The sequence below is a fragment of the Atractosteus spatula genome, chromosome 10 (genome assembly GCF_055471065.1).
Source record: "Atractosteus spatula isolate fAtrSpa1 chromosome 10, fAtrSpa1.hap1, whole genome shotgun sequence".
NCBI classification, from domain to species: domain Eukaryota; kingdom Metazoa; phylum Chordata; class Actinopteri; order Semionotiformes; family Lepisosteidae; genus Atractosteus; species Atractosteus spatula.
This window is the reverse complement of record NC_142715.1, coordinates 9,010,195-9,034,368: the sequence shown is the minus strand read 5'-3', so window position 1 is coordinate 9,034,368 and position 24,174 is coordinate 9,010,195. Positions and strand designations below refer to the sequence as shown.

Below are 24,174 nucleotides of genomic sequence, written 5' to 3'. Positions count from 1 at the left end.
AGAGGACATAAGTTCAGTATATCATTCATTTAGACCGTTTCGTAATTGAACTTGGTTACAACTTCTACAATAGATACTCAAAACAAGTACTTAACTCTTAGGAATTAAATTGATATCAACTGGTTGGGATAACAATTGAATTCTTGAGCTGTAATGCTTTGAAGTTGAATACTCATCCAATCTCTGGGGATTCAGATCTCCTGCAGGCTCTCTGGCTCCGTGCCAGGCTGTGCTGTGCTGCTTGCGGCGGTGCGCTGCTGATGCTCACTGACCGGCTAGTTAGTGTTGGCTTTAACTAGCAAAGTTTGTGCACAGGAGAAGAGATGACTGTGGGTCCCAGCAAGTCATGAAGCGCTAGTCCTGAATAGTGATTCAGCTTTCCACAGTTCCGACCTGTTCACGAGGCTTGCTGCTGATGCTAACCTCGGGTGGATCCTTTGGTTACTCTCTGTCAACCTCCGCTCTCGACTCCTAGAACAGAGGAAAGTTCTGGCACTTGGACACACTGGCCGTTCCGTGGTTGTCCAGGCTCAGGATGGTCAGGTACCCTTGGTACCCTTCATTGGTGAATCATTTAGAAACAGCCAATGGATAGCTTTGGTAGCCATACCCATCTCAAGATTTGGAACCAAATTCAATCTTGGATTGCTTTCTGGGTGAGCTATGAGCGATGGGGTGGTTAATGTCACATACTCTTCTACTGAGAAGAGTGGAATCAAGTGGGTTGGGATTTGTGCCATGGCTAGACTGGCTACAGTGGCACTGAACTCCCTTAACAGATCTTGTGTCAACATTCTGGCCTGTTGCACACAAGCATAAATTCACTGTATAACACCGGCAATCATGTCCACTGGTTGGGGGATAAGGTTTAACCCTGTTGCATAGGAAATTGCCTGTAGGGTTTTCCCTAGGCTTTCCAACTTTTGCTGCTGTTGATACAGTCTGTCACTACCCTCCGGCATCTCTGACACCTGCCTTCTTGGGGCAGTCAGGGTGAGAGTGCCAGTAGCAAACAAACCTACTATAGCAAATGCACAACAGTGGCGGCAGCAATCAGTCCTCCCAAAAGTCTTTTAGGGTGGCTGATCCCAGTCATCTCCTTCTGAGTGACTGTTGCCTTTCTAAGCTGGCGCAGCGTGTACATGGTGTCTTTCTCAGTATGCCATGTGGCATCTTGGGCACCAACATCCTGGAAATCTGGGGAGATCTGACGCAGCTGCTGATGCTGCTCCTCCATTTCCAGGGCATCTGCTTTTTCGATTTGTTCATGCCTGTGCTCTAGGAACCCTGCAGGGGGCGGTGCAGCGGTGGAGCATGCCTGACCCCCGGCTGAGTGGTCATCTGGAGCATCTGAGTGATCTGGAATTGTTACCCCATTCTCACTGTTCAGGTCCACCCTGCACACTTCCTGATTGAGGAATCCCTCTATCGGCATGTTTACAGTCGTTCGCTGGGGGCCGGTGTAGGACACCTGCTCGCTCCCCCCTTCCCTCGCTAGGGGTTCAGGGAGCTGCCCCAGCACTGGGATAGCCAGTTCACAGTCTTCGAACTCGCTATCACCCACCAGGCCCATGTCAGTGCAGGCGGGGATTCTGACACCCCACTTTTCTGTGTTCTGCACTGGCAGGCGGGTGGCTTGACCATCCAGCTCCAGTCTGGCTGAACCACTGTTGGTCAGCCTCAGACTGACAGACTGAGCTGGTGGCTGTAGGAAAACTGGCTTGGCTTTCATTCCCTGTCCCTTCTGGGGGACTGGGTGTGTTGGAAACCCTGCCGTTGAGGCAGGAAAATCAGGTCGGTCTCACTCACTATCTGGTAGTTGTAAGAAATAATGTTACCTGACTGCAGGTTCCCTGGGTCACAGCAGAGGGAATCGGCATCTGGGATCAGGTGTGTCCACAGCGCAGTAGTCTCAGCGTCCAGCTGGACCTCCTCTCTAACCTGTGAATGTTGCACCAGGGGCACCTGGCGGTGGCCCCGTGACAGCTGCTCAAGCACATCCTCACTAATAGAGGACCTCTCAGGGCTAAGGGTGAGGGCTACATCACCAACCTGCTCTCCTGCCATCTGGATCCCTTCCACCACTGCAGGGTGGTGGTCCTGACCCCTCTTGGGTGCCAGGGTGCACAGGGAAAGCTCCTTTTCATCGCCAGGTGGGGAGATCTACTCCTCTTTAGGGATGTAAAAGGGGTGTGCTTTACCTGGTGGATCAGGCGGCTGCTTGGAGCACCGCTCCTGTGGCATGGAGGCTGTTGTGACCTCAGCCGGGACATGACTTCCCTGTATATCCGGGGAACAAGAAAATATTTTTATTTCTTGTCCAGAGGGAACAGAAGGAATCTCCACATAGGCTTCTGTGTTCGGTGGGCACTGTGTGAGCACATTCTGCCTCTTGGCCCCCCTTTCCTTCTGTACAGAAGGCTTAGGAGCCTTGACCTGTTTCCACACCTTGCCTTTCTGGTGATCCACCAAAGGTTCATCACTGAGTCGCATGCCCTTTTCTTTTTCTACCCGTTTGAGCTTGCTGTATGACATCAAACACCTTTCAACCTCAGTGTCAATCAATGTCTCACTGTGTAAGACATCTCCCATGGCAGCCTTGAGGTAAAAGCTTCCTGCTTTTCCTCTCTGTTTTACTGCCTGCTCTGTGACTTCAGGGATGGAGTCAGCACTCGCTTGCGAGTGGCTGACCTCATCCAGGCAGGAACCCTTCCACTCAATCAGATAGACTGAGGGAGGGAGAGGGGGCGGGTCTCCGCCTCCTCCAGTGGAGAGTATCAGCTCATTCATGCTTCCGGCAGCCTTGGGGAGCGGTTGTCTCTGTCCTAATAAAATTTGTTCAAGCCTGGCCAGGCGGGCGGCTACTGAATCCTTTTGTTCAGCTTTATCTAGCCCTTTCCCTTCCCCGGTGTTCTCATGGCACTTAGGACGCTGGGTGCGGTCCTGTGTGCCTGCTTTGGAACGGGGCTTAGCCAGCTCAGGAGCCTGTGCTCCTTCGAGCAGGGGGGAATTAACCCTGCTGGCTCTGACGGCGAACACAGTCGCATTTTTTTGCTCAGAGCGACTTTGGACATCATACTCCCAGGCTTTCTGCACGAATCTCTTAATATCAGTCATTTTCATGGTCTGTGCATCTGTATGCTTTAAGATCATCTTTCTGACTGACGGGTGGAGATTCGCAATGAATAAACCCTTGAAATGTGTGTTCTCTTCGCAACCCTCATCATTTCACCCTGCAAAATAAGTTCGTCTAAGTCTCTCGTAATATTCGCGAGGGGACTCTGCTCTCTCGTGCTTAATGTTAAGGGCGGCGGCTATCGCGGCAGTTGGGTCAATAAACGCACTGTATTCTAGGATAAGTGCTTGACACAGCTCTTCAAAGTCATCACAGACTTTCTTCATCTGCCTAGCCATCCACTCATGTACAGCTCTGCTGCTAGTTTTCCTGACCAGAAACACTTTCTCCTGTTCTGTGGCGTTTGGCAGGTACTGCAGGGTATACCTGAGGTCTTGAATATAACTCTCGATATTATTCTCTGACACTGCAGGGTCAAATCTCTCCATCTCCTTCACTAGCTCTCTCAGAGAATGGAGGTTTATTCTCCTAGCTTCTCCGCTGACGGAGATATGACGGAGATCGTGGTCAGACCTGTCGCTGCTAGAGAGAGTGCTTAATAGCGACTCGAATTCAGACCTTTTAGCAACCATCGTGAAAATTAAAGAGTAATACTTTTAAGTACGAAATCACAGTTATACAACAGAAAACCACAAGATCAAGTATGCAATCAACCCGGTAGATCGCAAAAGATCACAAAACAATCAAGCACTGCTTAAAGACCAAGGGGAACTTTTTTTATTTCGGCTTTCAACACAATGTATTGTCGCGTATGAAACCCGCGGAGTTTTATATTGAATTATTCCGCTTGGTTGACTCATTTCAGTCTTACCATAGCCCAGGTATGACTGAAATGAGTCCAGGGACGCCAATAAATGTAGTGTGCTCTCTGAAGGCACCAGTTCTGTAGGGTTTGGGCATTTACGGGGACATTTATTAATTGCAGCCGTAAATCACAAAATGATTCTTTTGATGGCCTTAGAATCCAACCATGCGATATAACTCAAACAATGCACACACACACGGGTACTAATACCCGAGGATACATTTATTAATACATAAAATATGCATATAAACCTAACATATCTTATTGAGAGGGTTATCAGAATACAAAAGGTATATATACAATCAGTTACAAAGAGTTACATATATCAAGAGGACATACGTTCAGTATATCATTCATTTAGACCGTTTCATAAAGTGAACTTGGTTACAACTTCTACATTAGATACTGAAAACAAGTACATAACTCTTAGGAATAAAATTGATATCAACTGGTTGGGATAACAATTGAATTCTCAAGCTGTAATGCATTGAAGTTGAATACTCATCCAATCTCTGGGGATTCAGATCTCCTGCGGGCTCTTTGGCTCCGTGCCAGGCTGTGCTGTGCTGCAGATGCTCACTGACCGGCTAGTTAGTGTTGGCTTTAACTAGCAAAGTTTGTGCACAGGAGAAAAGATGACTGTGGGTCCCAGCAAGTCAGGAAGAGGACCGGTTCATTCCTGATGAAGCGCTAGTTCTGAATAGTGATTCAGCTGTCCACAGTTCCGACCTGTTCACAAGGCTTGCTGCTGGTGCTTACCTCAGGTGGATCCTCTGGTTACTCTCTGGCAACCTCCGCTCTAGACTCTTAGAACAAAGGAAAGTTCTGGCACTCGGACACACTGGCCGTTCCGTGGTTGTCCAGGCTGACTCTTAGGATGGTCAGGAGGCGCGCTGCGAGAATGTCCTGCCCTTGGGAGCCTTTTGCTCCTGGGCCGTCCTGCCCTGGAATTCTCCTTTGAATTCCCTTTAGAAAAGTCCAGGAAATAGTCTCTCAGGCCCTCTGTGTTGCCTGTTTTTACCTGGAGGAACTTCAGCTCGTTCATTGGCTGAAAATTCCATGGGCATCAGAGTCCCACGTAGGTTACTCGGCCCTACCAGTCCCTGATTGGTTGTTGAAGGTGAGATGTGAGTCACTTACTCCTGACACTTAGGAATGCAGTCCAGATGTCCATCTGGCACACCCTAGAAAGATAGGCGCCAATGGATGACCATTGATCATGATAGCTAGGCTTAGCTAAGTGCATCCCCATTTGGGAGCTGTCCCTTATCAAAAGAAAACATCTTTAAATCAGCCTGCATGAATAGTTTCTCTGTGGCTGCACCACAGAGATGAACAGAGAGATGGGGCCTCATTTGAAAAAGCACAGCAACACTTAATTCTGTCTTATTAACAACCATTGCCGCTACAAGTGAAAGGCTGAAGTGAAATAGAGCGGGGACGAAGGCAGTGAAGAGAGAGAACGTGGGAAGAAGAGAAAAACGCAAGGGAAAAAAAGCAGCGTCGTAAAAGAGGTGACGGAGCTGTCCTCTCTAATAGAAGGGTGCCAGTGAGCCCTGCTGTCCCTTATGGCCACACCCCCTTGAGCACGCCTGATCTCGTTTGATTGCGGAAGATAAGCAGGGACGGGCCTGGTTAGTACTTGGATGGGAGACCGCCTGGGAATACTAGGTGTTATAAGCTTTTAAGCGCAGGAGGCGCCCTATCCCCGCTCGCTCGCTCATTCCCCTGTTCACACGTGCAGTGCGGCTTTTCTGTCTGTTTATTTGTCAGCTTTGGCGAGACACGGGTGCTTGTGTATTAGCGTGAGCCTTTTTTATTCTGATCATGAACAGTTTTACAAGTCCGCAAAGGATCGAGGAAAGGTTTATCGCCAGCTGAAAAGAGACACAGCGCTTCGGCTGTGGAGACTTGTTTGGCTGGCGTTCGGGGAGTCGCCTTTTTCAGAATTGTATTGAGATCATTTTCCACAGAGCTCAGATGTCAAAGCACAGCAGCAGCTCTCCACAGCGATCCTCTATAGCGCCCTTTCTCCCGCAGCTCCGTCCTCATTGGAAGGAAGCAAGAGTGAAAGGCTGAAGTGAAATAGAGCGGGGACGAAGGCAGTGAAGAGAGAGAACGTGGGAAGAAGAGAAAAACGCAAGGGAAAAAAAGCAGCGTCGTAAAAGAGGTGACGGAGCTGTCCTCTCTATAAGAAGGGTGCCAGTGAGCCCTGCTCTCGCTTACGGCCACACCCCCTTGAGCACGCCTGATCTTGTCTGATTTTGGAAGCTAAACAGGGATGGGCCTGGTTAGTACTTGGATGGGAGACCGCCTGGGAATACCAGGTGCTGTAAACTTTTAAGCGCAGGAGGCGCCCTATCCCCGCTCGCTCGCTCATTCCCCTGTTCACACGTGCAGTGCGGCTTTTCAGTCTGTTTATTTGTCAGCTTTGGCGAGACACGGGTGCTTGTGTATTAGCGTGAGCGTTTTTTATTCTGATCATGAACAGTTTTACAAGTCCGCAAAGGATCGAGGAAAGGTTTATCGCCAGCTGAAAAGAGACACAGCGCTTCGGCTGTGGAGACTTGTTCGGCTGGCGTTCGGGGAGTCGCGTTTTTCAGAATTGTATTGAGATCGTTTTCCACAAAGCTCAGATGTCAAAGCACAGCAGCAGCTCTCCACAGCGATCCTCTATAGCGCCCTTTCTCCCGCAGCTCCGTCCTCATTGGAAGGAACCCAGTGGGCAAAAGACGTATAATATACGTCTATTAAACGCATACCTTAGACGTCTAAATGTGGTCTACAATTCGTCTAGAATGAAATTCTAATATACTTCTAAAGTTATACGTCAATTATACGTCTATGTTTAGACGTTCATTATACATAAATGGTTGGAGTTCTATTATACGGATAAATTTAGAGGACTATTATACATATATGGTTGGAGTTCCGGATAACTTTAGAGGTCTATTATACGGATAACTTTAGAGGACTATTATACGTATATGGTTAGAAGTCTATTATACGTATAACTTTAGAGGTCTATTATACGTATATGGTTAGAGGTCTATTATACGTATATGGTTAGAGGTCTATTATACGTATAACTTTAGAGGTATATTATACGTATAAGGTTAGAGGTCTATTATACGTATATGGTTAGAGGTCTATTATACGGATAACTTTAGAGGTCTATTATACGTATATGGGTAGAGGTCTATTATACGTATATGGGTAGAGGTCTATTATACGTATATGGGTAGAGGTCTATTATACATCAAAGATAGATTTTATAGGTGTAGAAACAAGTAAACCAAGCCAATGATTAGGTTTAGAAATTTATTCTGAAAATACACATTCACACCTGAAACATATGTATTTCAAATTATACATTGTATACAATCAATCAACAATCAACATATGGGCAATAATCATAAAAAACACAACTAGTCTTAAACTTCAGCTAATTCTGGTAACATGGCAATATACAGTATAGTAATGACAAACACAAAAATAATTACATTAACACACTAACTCAAAACCACATTTTGATTCAAATATACATTTTAAAATGTACACCTTCTATATTTCCAAGAAAAAAAAATATTACAATGGAAGTTAAGACGATTTTTGTCCACTATTTGCAAACCCTGTCTAATTGTCCTAACAGTTAGAACCAAAAACCTATTATTTTCAGTGTCCAGATCTCCTGCCCCCCTGCCTTGCATATGCATTCTTCAAGTAACACATTGCGTGCTCCTTTATTTCTTTTTCTGTTGATGTAGGGTGGGACTTCAGCACCGCAGCTAGGAGAAAATTATATAATATTACTTCCCAAATAAATGATGATTAATATCTTCTTTAGTATAATCTAAAAAATGAACGGTTTACTAAGCTCAAAGCTGAAATAAATGTATAAAATTTGGCTTGCATCATAGCAGTTGAGCAATAAAGTCTGTCCTAATTAAAGAGTACCCAAAGTTTGAAAGTACAACATAGAATAAGAATAAGAGAAACGGCAAAACGATTTTGTGTCATCTTCCCCATTCACACTATTTTATGTGCCATTTTTTTGCTTATTCACGTACTATTTTAATCAAAATAATATTAAGAAAGATCTGTATGTATTCAGATAGTATTATTATTGTTCATACTTACTCGTCAAAAGAGGATTGCTGAGATATTTGCGGATATACTTCTACGTTTGAAAAACGTGTCCAAAATGGTGACCAACGAATACTAGCAATGCATTGTGGTATATAACCGGAAAATATGCTGGGTTCGATATTTTCTCAACGTATACGTTTATTAATGTTGTCGATATTATGGTTGAAATTTAACATTGATAATACATCGCGGCTATGTGCCCCCTGCTATGAGCTGATGTGCAATTTTAACGCATGTAGTTAGTAAGGATCGGTCACTGTTGTATGGTATTATATATAATGACATTATGGAATAGGATGGGGACAGGCCTGGCATCACGGGGGGAGGGGGGAATGTCGCCCCTTCAGTTTTGGGCAAAAAGATTTACCTAACTTAATTTGCGCCCTAAAAAAATAGTTGTACTTTGTCAATGGTCAGACAACACTAAATGACACGAACAGTCACTCAGTCTGTTTGATGGGCAGGAGGGCTATCCGTCCAGGAACTGCACATATCAGTGTCGTTATTGAGTGTCAACATTACGATCCTGTTTGCTCAGGTGGACCGATTCCTTGCAGTAGTTTATCATTATACTTAAAATCGTTATATAACTAGGACTAGTTATAGCAGTCTGTGCTTTCTGTTGGTTTTACAACATTTTTTTCTTAACGATTCAGAACATCCATGTAGCTGCAAAAATGAACGCTTATGGTACTTTTCGCTCCAGGCAATACAAACCGTGAGAGTGACGAAAAATGTGAAACTGAACTTCATCGCAAATACCAGATTGCTAGTCGTTATCTTCTATCATGAAGCACTAATCAATGGCATAGCTGCGAGATTTCATTTGGGTAGCTGCACCGTACAGCTCCGTTTCAACCGAAATATCACCCCCCCTCAGAATTTCAGACGCCCCCCTACAGATTTTTCCCCGGGCACCGCGCACTGATGGGGGACGGGGTGTCCAGGAAATGGTATCAACTTTTGTCAAGAAAATAAAAATAGAAACTCTATAGGCACTCAAACATTTTACTGTTTTTCTTCGGGCAGGTGGCAAGACCCCCTCAGCAAAACCCTTGTATGCCAAGCTGTGGGCATTGATTCGTCGAATATACGTATATTTACGGCGAAAATACGGCTATACGTATATATACGTCGCCTCGACGTATAATCAACGTCGAATTGCAACCGTAAAATCGACGACATGAATAAACGCATATATAACGTCGAAAACACATCTAACATAGTGCCTGAGGCTTTTTTTCGCAGTAATTAATTTATTATATTTACTATATTTATTATACACGTGTAAATTAATTACTGCGAAAATAATTTACTTCGTACACTGTGCAGAGTGCCGTATACTCCTAGTTGCGGCACACACGATACATACAGTAAAAAGCTCCGTCCTCATTGGAAGGAAGCAAGAGTGAAAGGCTGAAGTGAAATACAGCGAGGACGAAGGCAGTGAAGAGAGAGAACGTGGGAAGAAGAGAAAAATGCAAGGGAAAAAAAGCAGCGTCGTAAAAGAGGTGACGGAGCTGTCCTCTCTATAAGAAGGGTGCCAGCGAGCCTTGCTCTCGCTTACGGCCACACCCCCTTGAGCATGCCTGATCTCGTCTGATCTTGGAAGCTAAACAGGGATGGGCCTGGTTAGTACTTGGATGGGAGACTGCCTGGGAATACCAGGTGCTGTAAGCTTTTAAGCGCAGGAGGCGCCCTATCCCTGCTTGCTCGCTCATTCCCCTGTTCACACGTGCAATGCGGCTTGTCCGTCTGTTTAATTGTCAGCTTTGGCGAGACACGGGTGCTTGTGTATTAGCGTGAGCGTTTTTTATTCTGATCATGAACAGTTTTACAAGTCCGCAAAGGATCGAGGAAAGGTTTATCGCCAGCTGAAAAGAGACACAGCGCTTCGGCTGTGGAGACTTGTTCGGCTGGCGTTCGGGGAGTCGCGTTTTTCAGAATTGTATTGAGATCGTTTTCCATAGAGCTCAGATGTCAAAGCACAGCAGCAGCTCTCCACAGCGATCCTCTATAGCGCCCTTTCTCCCGCAGCTCCGTCCTCATTGGAAGGAAGCAAGAGTGAAAGGCTGAAGTGAAATAGAGCGGGGACGAAGGCAGTGAAGAGAGAGAACGTGGGAAGAAGAGAAAAACGCAAGGGAAAAAAAGCAGCGTCGTAAAAGAGGTGACGGAGCTGTCCTCTCTATAAGAAGGGTGCCAGCGAGCCTTGCTCTTGCTTACGGCCACACCCCCTTGAGCACACCTGATCTCGTCTGATCTCGGAAGCTAAACAGGGATGGGCCTGGTTAGTACTTGGATGGGAGACCGCCTGGGAATACCAGGTGCTGTAAGCTTTTAAGCGCAGGAGGCGCCCTATCCCCGCTCGCTCGCTCATTCCCCTGTTCACACGTGCAGTGCGGCTTTTCCGTCTGTTTATTTGTCAGCTTTGGCGAGACACGGGTGCTTGTGTAATAGCGTGAGCGTTTTTTATTCTGATCATGAACAGTTTTACAAGTCCGCAAAGGATCGAGGAAAGGTTTATCGCCAGCCATTTATTCTTATCATGAACCTTATATACTGTATCTCTACATCCCATAACCTTTAACGGCAGGTGCCTGAGTGTGGACATGTTGTGATGTAATATTTATTTTAAAAGTAAACATTTTAGTAAAGTCTGTTATATTGTTAAAATCTATAAGCGTCTATAATCTATAAGATCAATTTTTGCTCGTGCTTATAAGTTATCGCTGCTAAATGTGTCTTATTCAATTATTTTAACACTTTTATGACCTATCCACTAAAATATAAAGACCCGCCCTACAATGCTCTTCTCAAAAGATAAAATAAGTTTTACATTTTTTGATTCAATGTAATTTCTTTTCTAGAGAAACACACATCATTTGAGGCTTGGGTTGCATGTTAATATTTTTAAGGTTTAAAGACTTTACGTTCACGGTACGTGGAAAATCATTTCAAACTTTTGAAAAGTTGTTGAGAATTTGTCATTGAAATAAGCTTTCATATTTTAATTCAACGTGATTACTTTTCACTCTCGATAAAACACGTGTGATTTTGGGGCGGGGGGATATGGTGGGGCGTTCTAAAACATCACAACCATTTGAAAAATGTCTTGAGCATGGTTACAAATTTGGAGTTTATGCTTAAATTAGCCGACTTGCCAGTTTTGAAGTGTGACACCTGAGCTGTGAGGCCCCGATATTGACTGCTGCGAAGATGGCTTCTTTGAGTAGTGAATCATCGGATTCCTCTGCTATGCAAACTGAAGAAGTAGGTTGCTAAAATATTTTTTCTGATCGTGGAATTGTTGTTTCAATCTGCGTTTAGCGTATTTCGTTTTCAACACTTTGTCTTCTTTTTAGCAAAAGCTGACTCAGCACTCAGTGGTGTGTGACAGTGGCTGTCATGTGAACTCTGATGGCGATTCAGGTGTTGGGGGTCCGTCAACGACTGATGAAGAGTTGCTACAAATGGTAAATATTAAACCACAGCAAGTTCGAAGCAAACAAAGAACTCTAACACAAAAGAGGCATTACAATTTAAATATTTTAGGTAAAAAGCATGCCTATTTATTTTGTTAAGCCTTCCTTTTCTTTTTTCCTTTAATAGAATAACGAAGAGGTCGATGCATCAATCTTCAAACTACCATCAAGCTTGAATGTTTCGTGTCTGTTCATGTGTGTTCGCCAAAATGTGATTAATGATAATGTTCAACCTAGTTTAGCTAACGATGGCTCTAATGAGCCCGATGCTATGGATCAGATTGTAAAGTGGGTGGTATGTTGCACCTTCAACCATTGTTTAAAGGGGGTTGTGGTTGATGAATGCGCGGCCTGTTTGATTAATCATCCAGGTCAACGGGGTCACACATGCCTGGTTGTCGGGTGCGCGGATGGGTACTGTGGTGTCTCCGGGGGAAAGTTTATGTAAATGAAAGTAGTACTCACACCACACTTTTCTTTCCTGAGTTTTGTGGCGTTTCTTCCTCCAACTATCTTCCAAATACAGTCCGTAATCCGTTCCCTTAATCCTGATCCGATCCGAGTTCCAAAAGTCCGTAATAAAGCCAATCCGCGATGTATCTTTATCCAGTGTCCGTAATCCAAAAACCATAAACCTTTTCTCCTTTCAGTAGTCCGTTATTCTTTAGCCCGATCTTTAACATACACCTCTTTCCTCTCTTTTCCTCCAAAACGCATTCACCTTATCGGCTTCCGCCCTGTTCACTGCCTCCGGGGCACTTATATTTCGGTTCCTGATGCGGCTCAGCTGTGTCTCATTGTTTCTCAGGGTAGACCCTTTCCATTTACCGGTCAGCTGATTCTTTTTGGCAGCCATTTTGCTAAGGTCCATATCTAGTATTTTAAGTAGGTCATTCCGAAAATACCTGTTATGAATGACCCTTCCCCTGGTCATGTTACAGTACAAAGATGTGTTGTTTGCCACATTAGAAATTTATAAGTGTCTCAGTTTAGCCCGAATTTTATCGGCTGTTCTGTACATCGCCAGTGGCCTGGGTGCCTATACTTTTACAGATGATACTGAGCAGATTATAAAGCACTTGCTGAGAAAAATAATTGACGACCGCTCGCCATATGAGAATGTACGCTCCTTACTTGTAAAGGTAGATGGAAAAATACTACACGTGACTTTTGGTGCGTTGCAAAACTTATTTTATACTTATTTATACTTATTTTTACAGAAAAGAAAAAAGATCTATGTAAAACCAGGGCTGTGAAATACTCGCAATGTGAATAGAGCTTTCACTCTGTTTTACAGACACAGGTGTGCCATTGTGAGAAGAACGAAAAATTTCGAATGTATACGTAAGAATTCTTACAAAAAGTGCTTTACACTCTTCTTTCTGCAAAGCTTGAAATGAAAATCAATTAACTGAATGCTAATGTCCTTGAATTTGTTAAAGAGATAGATGTGCATGTAAAGAACATGAGTGAAATTACTGCGATTCTGATGTTTTCAGATCAGAAACTGAAGCCTGGCGGATTCAGCGGTGTGTATTCCAAAATACAACGTATTTTACATAGAACCTGTGGTAACACCGTCCCTCTGATCACTCAGGCTAATTTATTTGCTCTGTTAGGGTCGCCCAGTTCGGTGTTCATGGCTATAAAAAATGGCAAGAGAAAGGGCGTTATGAATGCTTTTTCAGATGCTGCTGAGTTTCTGAACAATTTTGGGGCGATAGCTACAACTAATTTTCTGCACCAACATTTAATTGGCGATTGCAAGCAGTAGTCTGTAATGTGTGTGAAAAGTTTAAAAGTGTATACTGGGATGTTTCTGTAATTTAAAACCTACCGATGAAATAAAGTGGTTCACATTTCACATGCTATTTGTCCTGCGAGTTCTTTCTGTGACACTTTACTCAGTCAGTCAGTGTGCATGCGTGCGTGCGTGCGCTCACACCCAAGAAACTCGCGGCACTCACCAGACTTCCCACACCGCCGATTCCCTAGGGTTATAATAGATTGCATTCAAACCTGCAGCAGACATGATCACCTTCCATCCCTCGTTGCTAATACGCTCTTTCACACACTTATTTATAAATCGAAGGGGATGCGGTGGTGGGCATTTGGACCCTGAGGCCTGGGGCTGCTAGGGGTGGAAGGCGGGACAACAACACTCATTATGACACACCATTGGCTCTCGAGGGGGCGGGACATCCGCCCATAACATTGCACCATTGGCCGATAAGGGGGCAGGACATCTGCCCATGGCGGCCTCCCATTGGCTGAAAAAGGGGGCGTGGTACCTGTCAAAATGTTTGATGAAAGGTGTCGCTTTATTCTACTCCCGGGCCAAAAACAGCCCTCGGATCATCAACTCAATCAGGAACTCCCAGTCTCACAACTGCATTCCCTCGGTGCTTCCCTACCACCCTAACCCAATTTCTATCCCCAGGACCATCATTAACAATGACTACATTTTACAGGACGATCCCTCCATTGGTACTCTTTTTTCCGACCGCCCAATCATCTCTTATCGCTGACCACCACATAAGCTTCTTCTTCACAGCTCCCTCACACTCAGCACCTTCCCCTGCAATAGCACTCGCTGCATCACTGGCAAATACATATCTAACGACAATCAGGGCATCACAGGACAATTCCAGATAACCCTGACAACATCCTGAATCTCATTTACTGTATCTCTTGCAAAAAATGCCCAGCTATCTACATTTGGGAAACCGAAAGGAGACTAGGAGAATGCTTCAGAGAACATACTAGGGCTGGGAAGGTTAAAGATTTCTCCAAGCCCATAGTTTTTCTTTTCACCTCAAATAGCCAGGATCTCTCAATGACTGACTTATTTTAATGTAATCTTCTCTATTCTCTTGCAGGTTTTGACTTCACACCTTTCTTCACCTCTCTCCATTTTGCACTTCCTGTGTGGCCTCTCTGCTGCTCCTGCCTCCTCCCCTCTCCCAGCTTTTGTTCTTCTGTGCTATTTAATCTTTGTAATCTGCCCTGTCTTTCTCACACCTGAAGAAGGCTTCACAGCCGAAACATTGAGTTTTCTCTCTTCTCTTTTCAGTATGGAATAAACCTATTACTTGTTCCTTTGCAGACTACACATGCTGACATAGTGTAGTTCAGGTGGGTAGCTGCTTCAATATACATTTGTAAATGTCAATTTAAACTGTAAAAATAGTAAGATTGTAACTCCACTTTAAAACGTGGCAAGAAATAGACACATGGCAGGCTACACCCTGGAAAGGACACCAGTCCATCCCAGGGCAAAGATATAAAAAATAAACATATAGGCAGCACATATCAAGCCTTACAAGAAATCATTAACACCCTCAACACACACCACAGGTCCATTAAACTCAAATACACCAAGCATGGTAGCCTGATAGACTTCCTAGACACCACCACATACAAGGTTTCTTCCTTCAACAACACAGACAAACTGGACATCAAGGTATTTTTCAAAGACACATTCACACGGCTTACTGCACAAGGATAGCTTCCACCCAAAACATACTTTAAAAGGACTGGTAAAATCACAACTCCTACACTTCCACAAAATCTGTACACAACAACAAGACTTTGAGGAAGCCAAATACACACTCTTCCCAGCTTTATGCCAGAGAAGATACACACAAAGTTTCCTCAAAAATGTGGCACAAACATTTCTAAATAGAAAAACTCCAGATGACAGAAAAATACCCCTCAACACATCATATTCTCAACTCAGCATAAAAACCAACCAAAAACCATGATATTAGAAAACACAAACATACTGAGGGAGCACAAAATCATATCTGCACACAGAAAAAAACAAAAACCTTCAGCATTAATTAGTCCAAAGCAAGCTAAAACCTGTACAAAACAGATCATATACACCAAGAGCCAAACATTTCATAACAGAAAACAACGATCCAAAACAAAGAAACTAAAGAAATCTTCCAGTTGCAAAGGGCACTCTCAGAAAACATCAATAACGCCATCTACAGCATCCAGTGCAAAAAGTGTGGGGTGACCTATGTGGGGGGAACGGGTAACTCCATCCGAACCCAGCTGACACAACACAGGTACATCAGGAACCATGGGACTGGAAAGCAACCCCAACTGGACAGAGATAGAAAGAAAGAAAAAGGAAAGGGAGTGGATCAAAAGACTTAATACTATCTTTACACAAGACCTGAACATCAGAAAAACCGGGAGGGTTTTAGTCGTTGGAAGGAGAGTGCTCTCCTTGTCCCAGATGGTCCCCTCTCGGATAAAATCTGGGAGAAGGAGCTTTGTTCCCCTCTCCTCAATAGCCAGACCCTACAGGGACTGGAACTCTTCACCATACTAACACGCAACAAACAGAAGAATAACTGAAACCAATCAGCTATGGAAACTCGCACAGCTTGCACAGTCCTACTAGGGAGGAAAACAAAAAGACCCTGATTTCCTATTGAGATGTTAATGGTCCATGCATAATCCCCACCAGGGAAAGCAGAAACCCATTCACCAACTGAAACTGCACCTGCTCGTACAGAAACGTACAGAAGGAACACAGACCATAGGATACAAACTAGCCCCCTAGGAGGAACTACAACACACTGCCCCTTACAAAACAGGATAAAAACAGGCCAGCATGGACACAGTGTTCCAGAACAATGCCTGAAGAAGACCCAGGCAGAAACATAGCGACACACAGAAAGGCAAGATTGTCTTCCTATGGAGCCACAGATTCTACAGAGGTAAAGCTGCCTAACAGTGGAAACCTAATGGTGTCAACGAAGCTTTAGGCATTTAAATGGTAAGTATGGATCAATCCAGAGTTGACAACGTACGCAACCGTACGGTCACCCTCCACACTGCCTACACAACAAACATGTCAAACAGACAGGATACCTTCCAACAAGGAACCAGGATCATCTACAAAATGATCCAAACAGTCCACCATTAACAAAACACAGCAGTTTTATTGGACGGGAGAACCGAGCACCCGCCAGCCTACGACGGAAGACCGAGGAACTCATAAAACCTGCCAAGCCACCCAAACTCACATATTTGAAGCTGGTAAGCAATGCCAAAAATTGGCTTCACACCACACTGCAGATCCTCGAAGAGCACTATGAGGAAAATCTGTCATACAACTAGAGGATCTTGAGCTTCCCCACTGGGAGGAAGCTTTCACACTTGCTTCCAACTGATCAAAGAAACATTATGGGAGGAAATTGCAGAACACCACCTTTGGACCCTACAGTACACAAGCTATCAATACTGGGTTAGGGAAGGACACTCGGGCAGATCAAATTATCACAGCAGTTTTTAAATTCTACAACGACTTCTACTGGAAAGACTGCGAACAAGACCAAGTAAGAGTTAAGTTGTTTTATAAAGTCATTATTTTAGAGCAAGGTATAATTCTGATAAAAATTCAATAAACAATATGGTGAAGCTATTGGAGAGAAAATTAAGGCTCGGTTAAGAAACTGAAACAGTCTTGACTTGTTCCTTTACACAAAAGTTATTTATTTTCAAAAGAGACCCATGAGGATTCCTCTGGTGTGCAAGACCTGCCTGAAGACATTTGACCAGTTTCCTCTTCACCTAAAGAGGGTGTGTATGAAATGAGCCTCAGCAGAGGAGATCAGCAAGTTCCTTCTCCAGGCCAGGAAGGACTTGTTGAATCACCTGAGGAATGGGCAGGTCGGGGATTGCAAGAGCATAGGGCTCATGTGTGGTGAGAATGTGAGACTGGCGGAGTCCATGGACTGTTTTATGTGGAATCCTGAAGACACATCAGCAAGGTAAGATATTTATAATTTATAAGGGTTCTTCCGTTTCATTTCTAACCTTTACCTTTATGTAAGGGTATGTTAAAATGATATACCAGTGGTCCAGATGCCCTGAGCAAGAGGCTGCTGTCCAGGAGGAAGAGATGCCAGAGACTGAAGTGGAAGAGGAAGGGGAAGATGTGAGTTCTGGAGAACTTTCTATTTTTTCCAAATGTATCTTTTGTTTTATACTTGTATTCTAGTTTGTCTTAGAAGTAAAAATGTTTAAATGTGTATTTTGTATTCCTACTGTCCCCCCAGTTCTTAAAAGCCATCAGCAGGCTCTCAGGAAGACGGTGACCCAGGCTGGACTGGACAGAACGCACTCCCTGGATGCTCCTCACCTGGCTGGGTTTAAACAGGACCTTACCAAGGATCTTGGAGTGGCAGATTGCTCTCAGGAGGTATTTATTTTTAAAGGCATTTAAAATTGAGCAGTGATATTTCCATAGCACATGTTTTTACTCCTTAGCTTAAAATTCACCCATGTGAAATCTCAGCCATAAACATAGTGACTCTACATTTGTCAGGTAGAAAATGTTTCCAGATTCCTGTTTTTATGGATCCATCTGCATCTTCCTTAAACTTTGTAAAGGGCCTATCCAAAACAACAATTATTGTAACCAAATGAAGACCACTGGACTGTCTCACCAAATCATTGCTAATTATATTAAGAACATAAACCATTTTCCAGGCTACATCCTAAATGATATCAGTGTGAAAGTAGAGGATCCCAGCCTGGCTAACCTCATCATCAACTTCCAAAGTATCCTAAAGGATATTCAGAAGAAGAACAGTAAGAATGTTGCCAAGAGATTACTAAAAATAGGTCATTTTCATTTTAAAACTTCTTTCAGTTGTACTTTTAATTTGAATACAAAAAAAGTTGATGAGTATTAATTTCTCCCACAGATATAGACAGTTGCAGAGTCCAGAACCAAGTACGAAGGATTGCTGGAAGGTGTTGCAAAGTGTTGCAAAGAGAGATGTGTTGCACAGACTGGGCAAGACATCACCTTGCCTGAGCAGCTTCTTGTACTGTATTACCTGCAGGCCTTTCTCCAGCTGAAGCACCTGTAGCACCCAGGGGTGGTAAAGAACATGGCAGTAAGAATACTTTCATACAACAAAAGTAAGAAATTACATAGATGGGATTTTTACAGTTTGGTGTATTCATTTTTATTTTCTCGCTATTACAGGTTGAGGAATGGGTGCAAAGAAAGTGTTGTTTCAACAAGTGGGCACAAAAATGGTCATAATTCCTGTTAAAGAGCACAAAACCTCAAACAACAGCTGGCTTCCTTTGCATTGAGTGAAGAAGAGGAACATGCAAGTTGATGGCTACATTGATATACCCATCCACTCAATTCAGGGTTGTGGTAGAACTGGAACCATCCTGGCAAGCAGTGGATGCAAAGTACTGTATCACCCATAATGTGACACCAGTCCATCACAGGACTCACTCACACCATGGCCAATTTTCATAGAAGCCAATTAAAATCCATGTTAATACCGAACAAAAGACCTCCACCTGTATAGCTCCAATCATGTAAGGTATTTAAGAAACCTTAATTGCATTTTATTTGTGTTTTATCAGCCGTTTCATCTTTACTTCACTAAACTGTGCTGTACTGCCCAGGTCAGCAGCTGTGAAAGGAGACGGAGAAGATGGACTGGTCAGCCAATGTATCAACAGTGTCTGAAGTGCTTGAGGAGTGGAAGCCCAACACAGGACTGCCACCAAATGGCATGCAAATTAAAAAGTTGATAAAGTATCAAATCTGGGAAGGCCTGAGCATCACTGACGATCCTGTGAAGGGGAAGAAGTTTGTGACTTCCAGGTGTTTCCAGAAGGGAGAGGTGGTGTGTGATTACAACGGCAAGGTCATCACAAAGACAACTGCTGAAGCTCACAGATGACAGAGGGAGACATGAGATGTCTTTTCTTTTCAGATGAACCTGCACAAAAACTGCATTGATGCTCGTGAAAAACACTGAGCCTGCCTCCCGGATAAGGAGGCAAATTGGAAGATGGATAAATCCATCAAAGAGAAAAGACAATGTAAGGGCTGTAAGTCATTTATAATCAACGAACAGCCTGTCATAATTCTGTCTGTGACAAAAAGGGACATTGTTGAGGGGAGAAGAGCTCCTCTGTGATTACAGCATTTCCAGGAAATAATTTCAAGGTTGAAGGACAAGCTCTGGAGTGGTTGGTTCACTGACCATTTCCAAAAAAGAAACTAAGTAAGTTTATTAAAGTGCATATTTTGAAGATATTCATTTTCTTGTACCTTGGAATTAATGTAAAAATTATATTCGTGTTAATGTCTTGAAAATAGCATTTCTCATTCTCATCAGCAAGCATATAAGGAAAGGATATGGGACTGCTAAAAAGATACATGATTTTCAAAAGAGTATAGAAGGCAGATAACTATCCCACTCAATTGTTACTGCAAAGAAATGCCACAGTGTAAACAAAAAGGTGAACCATTCTTGAAATTTATTGACAGAATCTGAATAGCACAGCATTCCCAGACCAGGCACTGGAGTTTCCTGCAGCGTTAGATGGGTAGTCTCTTGGTAAGAGAGAGATCGACAGAGTACTGGACTTCATGAACGACACCTTTCCAATTCATCGAGAACAGAGCCCACAAGATCTAGAGTCTAGAGAACAATTTCTTACAATATTAGTGGTAGTTTCTGAATAGGTTAAGGACAACATAGTTGTAGAGATATCTTGCAACTTCTTAAAAGTTGTAAAAGTGATTACCACATTGCCAGTGGTTTATATTTAAAACCTAAAGATTTTAAATTGAATCTTTCTTAAACAAAGGACATTTTTCACAGGAACAGCAGCCTAAATCAGTTGATGACTGTAAATATGACAAGCTTGTGATAAATTGTAAAGTGTAAAACAAAGTTGTTTGTTTTGGTTTTGTCTTCAACATCATATTAATAGGCATGTTATTTTTAGAGCAGCTGCCTGCCATTCACCATCAGCCAAGATGCCACAAGGTACATGAAATGACCCAGAAGTACTTAATGATACAGAGAAGAGCATATGGGGGAAAAAAAAAGAAGACAAGAAATATCCATTAACACGTCCATCTAGAAGCCAGAAGACGGGTGATGATCAGCATTTCAAAAGCAGACACTGGAGGTTGAATTCAAGTTTTAACAGTGATTGTCTATGTTTGGCTTCAACACAAATCATATTTATATGCTCACATTATTAATTTGTACAAAGTCCCCAATATTCATTACAGGCGACGTTCCCAGGAGTACACACGACCCAGCCAGAACGTGGCTAGCTGAAGTGCAGTGGACCTCAGGGAAAGAACTCTTGCCCACACGGAAGTCTCTGCTCTGAAAACCACTGGATAAAGGTATATGGCGGTCTGTTCTCAGCTGTTGATTTTGTGAAAAATATTGAATATGAAAGATTGAAGTGTCACTATTCAATGAAGTTCAGACATAAGTATTATGTTGAGAAGCTAGATCTGTTCTACTAATAGCTTTAGTACCTTAATATTGTACTGTTTGCTCTGGTTTTCAGACATCAGTCCAAGATCATTGGTGGGTTAATTGATTTCTGGTAAGATTGGCCCCACGTGTGAGTGTGTGTTTACATTTCTATCTGGCATCCTCAAAAGATGGTTTTGTTTCCTTTTCTTAATTGCTCTTGATTACTAGAGTTTATTTGGCATGATACATTTGTGATAAATGCTTTTTCTTTGTGAATAGTCTTATTTTAATCTACATAATGTCAATGAGTTAGTACCTTAAAGAACAAGCAGTAAAAGAAATGACATTTCAGGTTTATTAGCTAAAGTTTTTATAAGTGAACTGAGATTCCTTTACAGTGCAGAGACCCATCTTTAATATGCTGTGTGTGCTCATAATGGACTTGAAATTTGTTTTTGTCACAATGTAAAGGTATAATAAATAGATAATATACTCTATTTATCAAGACTTGACTATTTTAATTCCATACTTCCATTGACTGCTTTGGAATGCATTCCTTACAATTTTCCTAAATAATCATTGTCTCACAGTGTAGACCTGGGTGACATAACAGGGGTCAGGGCTGTGTTGACTGGAGGTTTGTGTAGACTGGCCATTGTCTATGTGAGACTGTGGGATCACTAGGGGTTCCCCCCCATCACCTGTAACATTGTCAAGTGGTATAATTACCTACAAAAGCTAAAGTTTCCTCCATTAAGGGGTCACTATTTGTTACATTCTGGCGGAACAAGAGACAAGATAAACCTCTCACTGTCACTGACCGAGCAGTCCGGGACACTCTATGCTAGATTGGACTGTTGTCTTTGGAAGATGGGGTCACAGGTGATGAAATAGACCACAGTGGCAGTCCTGCCTAGCTGTTATATCACTGAGAGACTCACCCACACATTGAGAAGAGAGCACTGGTTTCTGTGCAGAAAGCAGAACAACTCACTTTAACTGTTCAATTAGGTCTAATGAGTTTTATTGCCCTTGACATCTAACTTACTCCAGCCCCCCTTGTGGAAACAACCCCTAATTACTGTTCATGAGCTCCTGGCCACACTTGTTCCCAGTGGAACCAACCTGGAGCAGCAGAACAGAGGTTTTTGTTTCTTTAAGTTGTCTGCTGTTGTAAAACAAGTCATTCCTTAGGAATAAAAACTCTCCCTCTAGTCTGGTTGCTATCTCCTTTATTTGCCCCACATTCCCAGGGCAATGCAGCTGAGTGATCGAAAGCTGAACTGCAAGGAGCTGAATTTCACACTGGCTTACAACAGACCCTGGTGGGAGAATGGGCAGGAGAGGGCCGGTTGTGCTCCTGAACTAGTCCCCTCCTCTCCTACTCTCGTATTTGCATCACAGTCTATAAACTCCAGCCCTATTGCTTTTCTTCCAGTTCATTTTTTTTAATACAGCTCGTGGATTATGTATACTCTTGTGAAGTATCAAGAAAGCACTCTTATCTTTATTTCACGTACAGTATACAGCAGACTGCTTGACAAAAAAATAAATAAAAGCGCTATTCCCGACGGTCTAGCACAGTAACCACAACTCCAATAACTTTAACTAGAGGAAGAAACCCAGCTTCTGCTCAAAAGGAAAAAAAAACATTGAAATCATAAATCTCCAACACTGGCTGGAGACTCTGTGTGTCCGTGCTCAGCGGTTATATAGGACAGGACTCAGCGCGCAGCAGGTGCGGCTCATTGCTCTACGCTCCCCGTGCGGAATGCGCGTCTCCTCCTTCCAGACTAGTAACACCGCTGCATACATCCCTCTTAAATCCCAGAAACACAGAAACTCCGGGGTGTTTCTGTGAGTCAGTACTGGGTTTCTCTGTTCGAGGTTACAAGCAGAAACAAAAAAAGCGCTGAAAGCAGGAAGTTATTTCTGCTCGTAGGCATAAACGTGTAAAAATAAATTTTCTGATTCCTAAAACCCTAATAAAATCCATCTAAGTCTCCCTTTCGTTCCCAATGCACATAACTGAATATAAACCAGTCAAGTTCAGGTACTTTTCTGATGTACAGTATCTGAATAGTTCTGGCGCGGCTGTTGTAACAAAGATACTTAAGAACTTATTTTTCATACGAGCTCTTGCCGTTTTTAAAATGAATATTTTTTTGAATTCGCTAAATCACACGAAACACCAGCATCACTTATCGTAAGCATCTGACCAATTACATTCCTGAATGTTAAACCCATTTAGTATTTATTTTTAACTTGTTTTATTTTTTTTTAAATTACACACCTGTTAACTTAGTCCGGATCGCGGTCACCGAGGACCACTCCTGTCTCCCCAAATGACACTTTTTATTTTTAAGATAAACGCGAGATAAACAACGTTTGTTTGAAACCGCTCCACAAATTTTCTCACATGCACGTATTCTCAAATATCACCACAACAAAACCATAAAGTTTGTTTCCACAGACATGACACTATTATGCAATAAACCAATAAATTAATGAACTAGCAGAATCCCAATAGAAACACACGGCAACCCGGCAAGCACAACATGTCAATATCATACATTTTTACCAACAAAACCGCAAAAGCAAAAACCAGCAAATATATATATATCCCATGTTTTTACCTTATTCTGGAGCATGATATATATCCAAAATAACGCAGACTAGTTTATCTCAAGAGCTAGAGACTAGTAAACGTTACTGATTACGTAATAAATGTTTGAAGAATGAGCGCCAGAAATAAGGCGATTTGATTGGTAAAAAACGCTGTCATTCTTTGTGTTTTCAGCCATTCAGAGCCCTTAGGGGGTGAGACTTCCTCTAGAAGCTTCAGGCTGCATTTTTAGCTGTCAATCATTGACTCAGAAGGGATAATCAATCAGTTTTTTATCAGTTTCTTATCAGTGCTCCTTTTTTTCACACCAGAAGGCAACTCTGAGGTTTTTTTTCATTGCATAACAGCAGATAAAGGCTCTCTAGCAGTGTCTTAAGGTTTTTATAGCAATTGCAATGGTTTTTATTCTTATTATTTTCAATATTTTTATGATTTTTTATTATAGGCCGGAAATTTCATTCCAGGTCCAGTCTTCACAAAACATGATGTAAAATTTTTTCTAATTGATCAATTTGTCCCAAATTTTTATCCAAGCTAGTAGCCACCTAGAACAAGGTTTACAAATCATTCCCAGGCCCTTGACATGCATATAGTTGAAAATCTGACCTCTGAAGACCAAAAAAAATGTTCGCCAAAACTGTTTTTTTTGTTTTTTTTCATATGTTTGTCTGCTGAGTGGACACATTAAG

The 24,174-nt window shown here is 42.8% G+C and overlaps 1 non-coding gene and 3 pseudogenes across 1 annotated transcript; all 4 read left to right on the top strand.

Moving 5' to 3' along the window:
* Positions 1–5,505: 5,505 nt before the first annotated feature.
* On the top strand, positions 5,506–5,624 carry LOC148824797 (5S ribosomal RNA; annotated as a pseudogene).
* A 537-nt stretch (positions 5,625–6,161) lies between these two features.
* Positions 6,162–6,280, top strand: LOC148824796 (5S ribosomal RNA; annotated as a pseudogene).
* Positions 6,281–9,651: 3,371 nt separating this feature from the next.
* On the top strand, positions 9,652–9,770 carry LOC148824795 (5S ribosomal RNA; annotated as a pseudogene).
* A 537-nt stretch (positions 9,771–10,307) lies between these two features.
* LOC148824794 (5S ribosomal RNA) lies at positions 10,308–10,426 on the top strand. Its single transcript, XR_016093087.1, has one exon. It is a non-coding gene; the product is annotated as a 5S ribosomal RNA (ribosomal RNA).
* Positions 10,427–24,174: the final 13,748 nt, after the last annotated feature.